Here is a 13,297-nt window from a genome sequence, read left to right on the forward strand (position 1 = left end):
GTCATGCAACGACCCTAAGCACACAAGTTGTTCAACCAAAGAATGGTTAAAGAAGAATAAAGTTAATGTTTTGGAATGGCCAAGTCAAAGTCCTGACCTTAATCCAATCAAAATGCTGTGGAAGGACCTGAAGCGAGCAGTTCATGTGAGGAAACCATCCAATATCCCAGAGTTGAAGCTGTTCTGTATGGAGGAATGGGCTAAAATTCCTCCAAGCCAGTGTGCAGGACTGATCAACAGTTACCAGAAATGTTTAGCTGCAGTTATTGCTGCACAAGGGGGTCACACCAGATACTGAAAGCAAAGGTTCACATACTTTTGCCACTCACAGATATGTAATATTGGATAATTTTCCTCAATAAATAAATAAATGACGAAGTATAATATTTTTGTCTCATTTGTTTCACTGGGTTCTCTTTATCTACTTTTAGGACTTGTGTGAAAATCTGATGTTTTAGGTCATATTTATGCAAGGTTTGTACAGTTCAATATTTTTGTCAATCAAAATTTGTATTTTCTATTTTGCTTTGCCTCCACCTCGACTCTATGGTGTAACATAAGCTGGTGGATTTGGGATTTGTTAGGATAAAAGTATTTAGCTTCGAGTCACCATGTATAATATTTATTTAGTTCTGGGGTAAAAACGTTTAAGGTTTTTTTTTTTTCTTGTGGTGTATGAATATAAAATGGCTTCAACACTTTTGTTAACGTGGGAGTGTATCTGCATGAGGGCTAAGCTTATTTCATTCCTTCTTGAGAATGGAAATGTTTTGTCTCATCAGGTTTTGGGCAAACTGGCTTTTTTTTTTTTTTAATCACTGTACCAGCATTGTGTTCATACAGTTCATATACAAGTTTTGATAATCAATCAAAAGTAAACATGTAGGCCTAGGTATTTTATTTTTGGTCCATGTCTCCTCACTTTGTCCCAAGTCTCCCAACATAATGTCCCATATCTCCCCTCAATGTCTCATGTCCCTCTGCAAAAAAAAAAAGACAGAAAAAGTGAAGCCTGAAGGCTAGTATATGTGACAAGCCGAAAAACTAATGTTGTGGCAAGAGGGTACAGTAAATACTCTCTAAATCAATATGAATGTGATGCTACCTGCAGGGCATTTCACACAATCTACAAAAGCTGAAAACTTGTCCCAAGTCTCCCTGCTCTCCCCTACATATGTCCAGTTCACATGTAATTTGCTTAAAATATTGTCCTCCACATTGTGTGTTGTGTTGGACTTCTGCTTTTATGGGAAAAAAGTATTTCATAAAATAAATGATATAATTTTTTGGAGCATGTTGTAAAATTTGTTACATATAAATATTGGCAAGCATGCAGCCAGGCTGTTCACATTCCATCAGGTTAGCTAAGGTGTACACCACAGGCATTTTGTCATTTTAACCTCCTTAAAATGTTCTCAATATAATCTTTACACTGTGAGACACTGAAATTCCCTGAGCTCAGGGCTGATCAGAACAGTACATTTGGTGCTGTTGGTTTCTGGTTTTACCATATTTTTAGCCTACACTAGTTGTCACATGGCAGGTGATAAGAAAGCTAAATGAATCACCTCACTGATCGATGATACAGTAGGTGATATGCACAGGTAGTAACAGTGAAGGGATTAAACATTTAAATGACCATTTCTTATGGCCTATTTTTTTCTTTTTCTTTTTTTTTTCATGCTGGGGTTGCTCAGGCTCAAAAAAAGTTGTAAAAAATGGGAAGTGGGCCAAGAAAGTAACATTAAATAAAAACACAGATAATAAAGGACTATGGGCGGCACAGTGGTGTAGTGGTTAGCGCTGTCGCCTCACAGCAAGAAGGTCCTGGGTTCGAGCCCCGTGGCCGGTGAGGGCCTTTCTGTACGGAGTTTGCATGTTCTCCCCGTGTCCGCGTGGGTTTCCTCCGGGTGCTCCGGTTTCCCCCACAGTCCAAAGACATGCAGGTTAGGTTAACTGGTGACTCTAAATTGACCATAGGTGTGAATGTGAGTGTGAATGGTTGTCTGTGTCTATGTGTCAGCCCTGTGATGACCTGGCGACTTGTCCAGGGTGTACCCCGCCTTTCGCCCGTAGTCAGCTGGGATAGGCTCCAGCTTGCCTGCGACCCTGTAGAACAGGATAAAGCGGCTAGAGATGATGAGATGAGAATAAAGGACTATCAGAGAATATACAGGTTCAACCCTATTCCATCGTTAGGCTAGTTATATGCAGCCTAGTCGAATAAAGTCACAGGCCAACTAAGTGTTGGAAGCCAGGGGATGCGAAAACTAAATTAATCACCAATTGAAGCTGAGAACTCAGCTTCAAGTCCAGTCTTTTGTAAATAATAAATCTACAAGCAGCATCTCACCAAGCTAGTAGCAACAAGGTTAGCCACAGGACCTCTACTTAAATCTTTGTAATTCAGATGCACTACCAGGAAAGACCCCACTGAAAACAAATAAACAAACATAAAGGAAACCCAAATCTAGCCCCTGTACGCATACTCAGTCCAGCAAATTTCACAAACTCAGCAGTGTATACAGTATGATATAGTGAGGGAAAACCACTTGACTACCCTAAGGGCATTAACATGTGGCAGTGGACTGGGAGGCTAGTGCCATACTGAGGAACAGAACAATCGTGGGCAGTGAGGGAGTTGTGGTAACATGTCTAGAAAGCTAATGAGGGAACTCAGCTATTTGGGTTTGATAAGAATTCTGTAGGAGCTAAAGAAATGTTCGGAGATGAGGTGATTATAGCCAGCACATACTGCCAGTTTTAGAGCACAGGATCCCTGTAGTGCCAAATATAGTCACAAAAAAATGCCAATGAATTATTTTATTGGCATGTTTAAGTGTCAAGGTAAAGCAAAAAAAGTGTGTAAAAAGAATAAAAAGTTACAATAGTATGGCAAATCAGACAGGCTTCTTACTTCTTGGACTGCAAGTGACCCTTAAAACAAGAAATTAATGAACTTTACAAACAAGTTTTAAAAAGAAGAAACTGCCATTACTGCTTATCATTCTGGAAACCCGCTTTCACAAAAGTGACATGGAATTGGGTAATTGATAGTTTGGAAGTAATCATTCAATGTGGAACAAATCTGGGGATCACGAGCCCCTCCTTAAACTGACCCAGAATCAGTCCTAGGTGTAGACTCAAGTATTTGGTCCAAGTGTGAACACACCCTTAGTCTACAGTAGAATGGGTCATGTCACGTATTGCCATCTCTCTTTCCTCTGAGCCCTACCTTAAAAAATCCAGACAGGCAACTCACTTTTGTTGCTGGTTGATCACTTGATCTTAGTTCAGATTTGGCAACTGTGAAATAAAAATGTTCACTGTAAGTGATTTTGCTTCTCAATTGTAACTTTTGCCTGACTGCCCTAGGCTAATGACTTGATTGATAATTTAACTTAACTCTATTAAAATATGAGAATTACTACAAGAAAAAAAAGAAAAAAGGTTATCATGATTGTAGTTAAGAATGAACAGGCTATTATTCACTGAAAAAGTAAATTCCAACATAAATTAAAATTTCAAACTAAAAGTAACAAATCAATATTTGTGAAGTACTTCTGTAAAACTGAAATACATGAACATCATTTTCAAATACAATTTGCTTAAAAAACTAAAAAGTAACAAGTTATATTTACTTTCCTACCCTGGTTGTTTCTCTGTGATTTATGAACTACTATTTTGAATCATAAGTGTGCATGCGTGTGCGTGTGTGTTTCAATTTCTTAATTTATAATACAACTCCGATTCCAAAAAAGTTGGGACAAAGTACAAATTGTAAATAAAAATGGAATGCAATAATTTACAAATCTCAAAAACTGATATTGTATTCACAATAGAACATAGACAACATATCAAATGTCGAAAGTGAGACATTTTGAAATTTCATGCCAAATATTGTCTCATTTGAAATTTCATGACAGCAACACATCTCAAAAAAGTTGGGACAGGGGCAATAAGAGGTTGGAAAAGTTAAAGGTACAAAAAAGGAACAGCTGGAGGACCAAATTGCAACTCATTAAGGCCAATTGGTAATAGGTCATTAACATGACTGGGTATAAAATGAGCATCTTGGAGTGGCAGCGGCTCTCAGAAGTAAAGATGGGAAGAGGATCACCAATCCCCCTAATTCTGCGCCGACAAATAGTGGAGCAATATCAGAAAGGAGTTCCACAGTGTAAAATTGCAGAGTTTGAACATATCATCATCTACAGTGCATAATATCAAAAGATTCAGAGAATCTGGAAGAATCTCTGTGTGTAAGGGTCAAGGCCAAAAAACCATACTGGGTGCCCGTGATCTTCGGGCCCTTAGACGGCACTGCATCACATACAGGGAGCTTCTGTATTGGAAATCACAAAATGGGCTCAGAAATATTTCCAGAGAAAATTATCTGTGAACACAATTCACCGTGCCATCCGCCGTTGCCAGCTAAAACTCTATAGTTCAAAGAAGAAGCCGTATCTAAACATGATCCAGAAGCGCAGATGTCTTCTCTGGGCCAAGGCTCATTTAAAATGGACTGTGGCAAAGTGCAAAACTGTTCTGTGATCAGACGAATCAAAATTTGAAGTTCTTTATGGAAATCAGGGACGCCATGTCATTCGGACTAAAGAGGAGAAGGACAACCCAAGTTGTTATCAGCACTCAGTGCAGAAGCCTGCATCTCTGACGGTATGGGGTTGCATTAGTGTGTGTGGCATGGGCAGCTTACACATCTGGAAAGACACCATCAGTGCTGAAAGGTATATCCAGGTTCTAGAGCAACATATGCTCCCATCCAGACGACGTCTCTTTCAGGGAAGACCTTGCATTTTCTAACATGACAATGCCAAACCACATACTGCATCAATTACAGCATCATGGCTGCGTAGAAGAAGGGTCCGGGTACTGAACTGGCCAGCCTGCAGTCCAGATCTTTCATGTTTTCTTTCATGGAAAACATTTGGCGCCTCATAAAATGGAAGATACGACAAAAAAGACCTAAGACAGTTGAGCAACTAGAATCCTACATTAGACAAGAATGGGTTAACATTCCTATCCCTAAACTTGAGCAACTTGTCTCCTCAGTCCCCAGACGTTTACAGACTGTTGTAAAGGGAAAAGGGGATGTCTCACAGTGGTAAACATGGCCTTGTCCCAACTTTTTTGAGATGTGTTGTCATGAAATTTAAAATCACCTCATTTTTCTCTTTAAATTATACATTTTCTCAGTTTAAACATTTGATCTGTCATCTATGTTCTATTCTGAATAAAATATGGAATTTTGAAACTTCCACATCGTTGCATTCCTTTTTTATTTACAATTTGTACTTTGTCCCAACTTTTTTGGAATCGGGGTTGTATAAACATTCTTCTATTTCAGTAAATATGATCAATGTTATTGCATAGATTCCCTTGTTCGTGACTTTCCTTGTGCACTCAGCTGATGGCAGAACTCAAAAACACAAACAAGTTGTACTATGTTGTACTATTTATAGGAAATATGAAAGCATGTCACTATTGCAACTATTGCGCAAGTGTCTGGTACATGAGATACGCCTAAAGAAAGTGGTGATCATTATTATACAAAAGTGATAATTATTTAGTGCCTACCTAAAAATGTAAGAGGAAAGAAAAAGCAACTTTAAGTAATTTATCAAATTACACAAGGGTTTTCATGACAAATGATATCCTCAGCAACAACTTGAGTGAAAAGAAGAATCTTAGAAATATTTTCATGAACTTCAGAGTTTCATTTGGTCTGTCCCTTTGTTGCTTTAATGACAGTTTGCACTCGAGCTGACACAGACTCCATTTCAGGTAATCAGGCGACAGATGGATATAAGAGCGTTTAAGAGTTTATTCAGGTAATCAGGCAGACAAATTCAAAACTTGAGACAAAGGCAGAATTGATGGGCAGGCACCATTCAGGCAAGGCACAAACAGGATATCGGTGGCAATGACAAAAGTGCAAAATCCAAAGGCTTGGTAAAATCAGAACAACAGTTACAAGGTGCTTACTTTGTAAGGTTTAGCAGTGTGTGCAGTCTTTAAATAGTCTGTGGCTATAATGGTGAACAGATGGGTGATATCAGAAATGAGGTGACTGGGAGACACTGGGGACAGTGTCCCATCTGAAGCAGTGAACACACACATGCACACACAGATGAGCAATGAGCACACACACACACATACCCAGAGCAGTGGGCAGCTCTAAGGTGCTACAGTGCCAAGGGTTATGGGTTAGTTGCCTTGCTCAAGGGCACTTCAGCCCAAGGCCACCCCATGTTAACCTAACTGCATGTCTTTGGGCTATGGGAGAAACCGGAGCACCTGGAGTAAACCTGTTGTAATGCGGAAGTAAATCTAGGCAATGTACATTATCACCACAAGGTGGCGCATTGACCATTAGAATGCATGGATATGTATTACTCCTATTGCCAGAAAGGGTTAAAACAGAAGAAGAGATGTTCCTGAGGCATGCGTTAGTTCTCTAAGACACCACAATGTATGTTTAATATCTACAATTCAGATAAAGGTGAAAACTCGGCATCTGTGTTCGTGGTCCTTTTATTTCACAAGTTACCACATATTTTTGGCGACGAGGTGAAGCGGAAGAGTTTGTTTTCACGTTTATTTTTTTTGTTAGCTATAGCTAGTCAAGTGTGATAGCTAGTTTTCAATAGGCGGCTACATGAGTGAAAACGGTGAAGAGGAACAAGACATCGCCGAGGAACAAGTGGTCGTCGAGGGAAACAGAGCGCCAGTTGCTGTGGAAGGGGGACACAGAGAAGTACAACGACCTGAGCATATCATGGCAACGTTTGGGACAATCGGTGAATATGTGGAGGGAGACGAGGATTGGACTGAGTATGAGGAAAGGTTGGGACACTTTTTCAATGCTAATGGAATTACTGAAAAGGCTAGGAAGCGCTTGATTCTCCTGAGTGTGTGTGGAGCAAAGACTTATAAGCTGATAAGGAACTTAGCGACACCACGGAAACCAGGTGAAATTCCATATGCCGACTTAGTCAAACTCGTAGGCAGCCACCACAATCCTAAACCATCTGTAATTGTCCAGCGTTTCAAGTTCCACAGTCACTTCAGAAAGTCAGGTCAGTCAGTGGCTAACTTCGTAGCAGAGCTTCGACAGCTATCGGAGCATTGTGAATTCGGAGCAGTGCTAGATGACATGCTGCGTGACCGACTTGTATGCGGCATAAATGATAATGCAATTCAGCGCCGCTTGCTGAGTGAGACAACACCACCATTGACTTTCAAAAAAGCGCTAGAGATTTCTCAGAGCATGGAAATGGCTGCTAGCAATGCCAAAGACATTCAGAAAGGGCATGCTGGGGCACAACCTGTGGCAGTGCATCATGTACAGAAAGACAGTTCAAAATATGGCAAGCCAGTTGAATGCTTTAGGTGTGGAGGTGCACACTATGCAAATGAATGCAAATTCAAAGATGCAGTCTGCCATGGTTGCAAGAAAAAAGGACACTTAGAAAAGAAGTGTAGAGGTGCTAAAAATAAGACTAAAACTAAAAAGGGGAAAGAAAAGAAAAATCAGGTTGCCACACATCATGTAGAGGAAGCAAGCGAAGAGGCTATATGTTCTTTTGACATGTTTTGAGTGGAAACTGAGGAGGAACCGCCTATGCCATATTGCGCCACAGTCACTGTACAGGGAAAGGATGTCAAGTTTGAGATTGATTCAGAGGCAACAGCATCGGTCATCAGTGAGGAGACCTACAGGAGGACATGGAGTCCAAGCCACCGCCCCTGACTCCATTAAAGCTCAAGCTAAGGACATACACCGGGCAGCCCATACCCCACCTAGGAGTGTTAAAGGTGAGCATTGCCGTGGGAAATCAGAAGGCTGAGGGTAGACTAGTGGTGGCCAAGGGTAGTGGACCCAGTCTTTTGGGCCGTGACTGGCTCAGAAAAATTAAACTTAATTGGCATGAGGTGAAGTACACTCGCACAACAGAGGACGTTCTGCAGCGATACAATGAGGTGTTCAGAGACGAACTGGGCACACTCAAGGGAGTGACGGTGAAACTACACGTTGACCCCAATGCCACACCACATTTCTACAAGCCCAGAGTGGTATCCTACGCAATGAAAGAGAAAGTGGAGGAGGAGCTGGAGCGATTACAGGGGCGGGGCATCATCAAGCCAGTCCAGTTCTCCAAGTGGGCAGCTCCCATTGTCCCTGTTATGAAACCTGACAAAACAGTGCGGATATGTGGGGACTATAAACTTACCATGAACCAGGTCTCAAAGCTGGAGGAGTACCCGTTGCCACGGGTGCATGACCTGTTTGCAACCCTGGCAGGGGGCAAGTCATTTACAAAACTGGACATGAGCCACACCGATCAGCAGCTGCTGCTAGACGAAGAGTCCAAGGAGTTTGTCACAATAAACACACACAAAGGATTGTTTAAGTGCAACCGCTTAGTGTTCGGAGTGGCATCCAGCCCCGCCATTTTCCAAAGGACAATGGACAGTCTGTTGCAAGGCATCCCACATGTAGCATGCTACCTAGATGATCTTCTCATTACAGGTGCTACCAGGGCCAAGCATCTCAGCAACTTAGAGCAGGTGCTACAGAGACTCTCAGATGCAGGGCTGAGATTGAAACAAGACAAATGCACGTTCATGGCACCAAGTGTCACTTACCTGGGACATAAGATAACAGCTGAGGGTATCTACCCAGTGGAAGACAAAGTGAGGGCTGTCAAGGAAGCCCCGAGCCCCAAGAACGTCACCGAACTCAGATCATTTCTAGGTATGGTGAATTACTATGGTAAATTTCTCAAGGACCTCTCAAAGGTCTTGGCACCGCTGTACAAACTACTGCACAATGACACAAAGTGGCAGTGGTGTGACGAGCAAGAGAAAGCTTTCAAGGAAGTGAAAGAACTGCTCCACTCAGCGAAACTGCTTGTGCATTTCGATCCAGACAAAGAGGTGACCCTCTCATGTGATGCCTCGCCGTACGGTGTAGGGGCAGTGCTGTTGCACATAATAGAAGATGGATCAGAGAAGCCTATTGGCTTTGCTTCACGCACATTGATGGCTGTGGAAAAGGGGTACTCGCAGCTAGACAAAGAAGGTCTGGCAATTGTGTTTGCTGTTAAGCACTTCCATCAGTACCTCTATGGCCGTCCTTTCAAAATCCATACAGACCATAGACCACTGATGAGTCTGTTTGGCGAGACATGTTGCATCCCACCACTTGCCTCCGCCCGAATCCAACGTTGGGCACTAACATTGTCAGCCTACCAATATACCATAGTGTACAGGGCAGGAAAAGACAATGCAAATGCTGATGCACTCAGTCGCCTGCCATTGCCCGAGACGCCAGTCACCACTTACGTGCCTCCAGAGACTGTCTTTTCATTAGAGAAGTTGTCTGAAACACCAGTGACTGCATCCCAGGTAAAGCAATGGACTGAGCGAGACTCTGTCCTGTCCAAGGTAAAGACTTACCTGCTACAAGGCTGGCCTGCTGTGGTAGAGAGTGAGGATTTGAGGCCTTATGTGAAAAGAAAGACTGAACTGAGCTTACAAGATGGCTGCATCTTCTGGGGGACGAGGGTCGTCGTACCTCCCCCAGGCCGTTCACAGATTATGGAGGAAGTGCATGAGACACATCCAGGTGTGTCTAGGATGAAAAGTCTTGCAAGATCCTACGTCTGGTGGCCAAGAATGGATTTAGACCTGGAAAACAAGGTGACATCATGCTCACAGTGTCAAGCCAATCAGAAAATGTCACCACCAGCTCCCTTGCATCCATGGGAGTGGCCAGACCATCCCTGGTCTAGGTTACATCTGGACTTTGCAGGGCCCTTCATGGGGCAGATGTTTCTTGTCATGGTCGACGCCCACTCTAAGTGGATAGAATGTCACATTATGGGCAACATAACAGCTTCCTCAACCATTGAGAAACTCAGACAAGTGTTTGCAGTTCATGGTCTACCCGACACCCTAGTCACGGATAATGGTCCAACCTTCACAAGTGAGCTGTTCAGTGACTTCATGGAGCAGAACGGAATCCGTTACATTCGTACAGCTCCTTTCCATCCAGCATTGAATGGACTGGCGGAACGTGCTGTCCAGACAGTGAAGGAAGGTTTGAAGCGCATGACAGGTGACTCTCTGAGTACTCGAGTCTCACGTTTCCTGTTCAAGTACAGCCTCACACCTCAGACCACTACTGCACGTACACCAGCAGAGATGTTGATGGGCCGTAGGCCTAAGTCAAGGCTAGATCTGCTTCGCCCTGACCTGAAAGCAAAGGTAGCGAGAAAGCAAGAAAAGCAGAAGGAGAGCCACGATCTTCATGTGAGAGAGAGACTGCTGCAACCGGGTTACAATGTCTATGTGAAGAACTTCTGCAGTAACTCCAAGCAGCAGTGGCTTCCTGGGATTATCCAGACACAGAATGGTCCCGTCTCCTACGTCATCAAGCTGAGTGATGGACGACTGTTCCACAGACATCAGGACCATGTGCGCCTGCGTCATGATAAAGGCCCAGAGACTGTCAGCACTGCAGAGTCGCCACTGGTGACTACTGGAGGAGCGTCTCCAGCAGAGGAATCGCCACCGGAGGTGTCTGTGCCACCGGCAGAGGATGGACAATCATGCACCGACACACAGACACCCCAGACCCCTTTGGTGACTGCAGCACGGGATCCTCCCAAAGCACCAACACCTGTGGTGACTGCTGATTCACAGGAGACAGTGCACAGATCACAGCGTGCTCGGAAACCTCCTGACAGACTGAATTTGTGATAAGTGCTACTGCTTTTCTATGCACATACCAGGTTCTGTTATTTTGTTGTGTGTAGGCTAATAATCTTGCTAAAGATAATTTTGTGTTTAATGTGTTAATGTCAGTATAGGTGTATGAAGGTAATTTACACCAGATTCATTTTCAGTTTCTTGAAGTCATAGTTATTTAATGGGGGAACTTCTGAACTTAGTGGGGGAGGAGTGTTGTAATGCAGAAGTAAATCTAGGCAATGTACATTATTACCACAAGGTGGCGCATTGACCATTAGAATGCATGGATATGTATTACTCCTATTGCCAGAAAGGGTTAAAACAGAAGAAGAGATGTTCCTGAGGCATGCGTTAGTTCTCTAAGACACCACAATGTATGTTTAATATCTACAATTCAAATAAAGGTGAAAACTCGGCATCTGTGTTCGTGGTCCTTTTATTTTACAAGTTACCACAAAACCCATGCAGACATGGGGAGAACATGCAAACTTCACACAGAAAGGTCCCTGTCAGCCGCTGAGCTCGAACCCAGAACCTTCTTGTTGTGAGGCCACAGTGCGAACCACTACACCACAGTTGGGTAAATGATCTCACCCTGAAAATTGTGTAGTTTTCATGGCATAAAATTCATGTATGTTTGAGCTAACGATGCCCAGAAGTGAGGACATTGCAATCCAATCATCGCTGTCAGGCCACTGTGCCATGCCATAAGGACAAGGACATCCCGACACCCCGTCCCACCACTCAGGAGGAGTAGGAGCAGGACTGCAGCTCGGAGTCAAAATGTGTTTCAGTGCTCAAACTGTTGGGCTATTTAGTTGGGATTTTTTACGTTGTAATAAAATGCGTGATTCCCTTATACTCATGTTTTATTCTTTGACGTTTGCATGGTAAATTAACATATACTCAAATAAAAACAGCAAATGAGGTGGTCTTCTTCCTTTCTACATGCTACGTGATCAGTTCCTTGGTTCCTCCCCAATATACATACCCAGAGTCTTGCCCCTCGTGTCGCGTGCAGGTCGTGTGCACTGTGTGCATGCCACACATAGAGGCAGAAAGTGAGATGTACAGTGGTGCTTGAAAGTTTGTGAACCCTTTAGAATTTTCTATATTTCTGCATAAATATGACCTAAAACATCATCAGATTTTCACACAAGTCGTAAAAGTAGATAAAGAGAACCCAGTTAAACAAATGAGACAAAAATATTGTACTTGGTCATTTATTTATTGAGGAAAATGATCCAATATTACATATCTGTGAGTGGCAAAAGTATGTGAACCTTTGCTTTCAGTATCTGGTGTGACCCCCTTGTGCAGCAATAACTGCAACTAAACATTTCCGGTAACTGTTGATCAGTCCTGCACACCGGCTTGGAGGAATTTTAGCCCATTCCTCCGTACAGAACAGCTTCAACTCTGGGATGTTGGTGGGTTTCCTCACATGAACTGCTCACTTCAGGTCCTTCCACAACATTTCGATTGGATTAAGGTCAGGACTTTGACTTGGCCATTCCAAAACATTAACTTTATTCTTCTTTAACTATTCTTTGGTAGAACGACTTGTGTGCTTAGGGTCGTTGTCTTGCTGCATGACCCACCTTCTCTTGAGATTCAGTTCATGGACAGATGTCCTGACATTTTCCTTTAGAATTCGCTGGTATAATTCAGAATTTATTGTTCCATCAATGATGGCAAGCCATCCTGGCCCAGATGCAGCAAAACAGGCCCAAACCATGATACTACCACCACCATGTTTCACAGATGGGATAAGGTTTTTATGCTGGAATGCAGTGTTTTTCCTTCTCCAAACATAACGCTTCTCATTTAAACCAAAAAGTTCTATGTTGGTCTCATCCGTCCACAAAACATTTTTCCAGTAGCCTTCTGGCATGTCCACGTGATCTTTAGCAAACTGCAGACGAGCAGCAATGTTCTTTTTGGAGAGCAGTGGCTTTCTCCTTGGAACCCTGCCATGCACACCATTGTCGTTCAGTGTTCTCCTGATGGTGTACTCATGAACATTAACATTAGCCAATGTGAGAGAGGTCTTCGGTTGCTTAGAAGTTACCCTGGGGTCCTTTGTGACCTCGCCGACTATTACACACCTTGCTTTTGGAGTAATCTTTGTTGGTCGACCACTCCTGGGGAGGGTAACAATGGCCTTGAATTTCCTCCATTTGTACACAATCTGTCTGACTGTAGATTGGTGAACTCCAAACTCTTTAGAGATGGTTTTGTAACCTTTTCCAGCCTGATGAGCATCAACAACGCTTTTTCTGAGGTCCTCAGAAATCTCCTTTGTTCGTGCCATGATACACTTCCACAAACATGTGTTGTGAAGATCAGACTTTGATAGATCCCTGCTCTTTAAATAAAACAGGGTGCCCACTCACACCTGATTGTCATCCCATTGATTGAAAACACCTGACTCTAATTTCACCTTCAAATTAACTGCTAATCCTAGAGCTTCACATACTTTTGCCACTCACAAATATGTAATATTGGATCGTTTTCC

General features: G+C 42.9%; 1 pseudogene; it reads left to right on the plus strand.

Moving 5' to 3' along the window:
* The first annotated feature begins 6,740 nt into the window (after positions 1-6,740).
* Positions 6,741-10,788, plus strand: LOC132886225 (uncharacterized protein K02A2.6-like; annotated as a pseudogene).
* Positions 10,789-13,297: the final 2,509 nt, after the last annotated feature.

Source organism: Neoarius graeffei, chromosome 5, assembly GCF_027579695.1.
Source record: "Neoarius graeffei isolate fNeoGra1 chromosome 5, fNeoGra1.pri, whole genome shotgun sequence".
NCBI classification, from domain to species: Eukaryota; Metazoa; Chordata; class Actinopteri; order Siluriformes; family Ariidae; genus Neoarius; species Neoarius graeffei.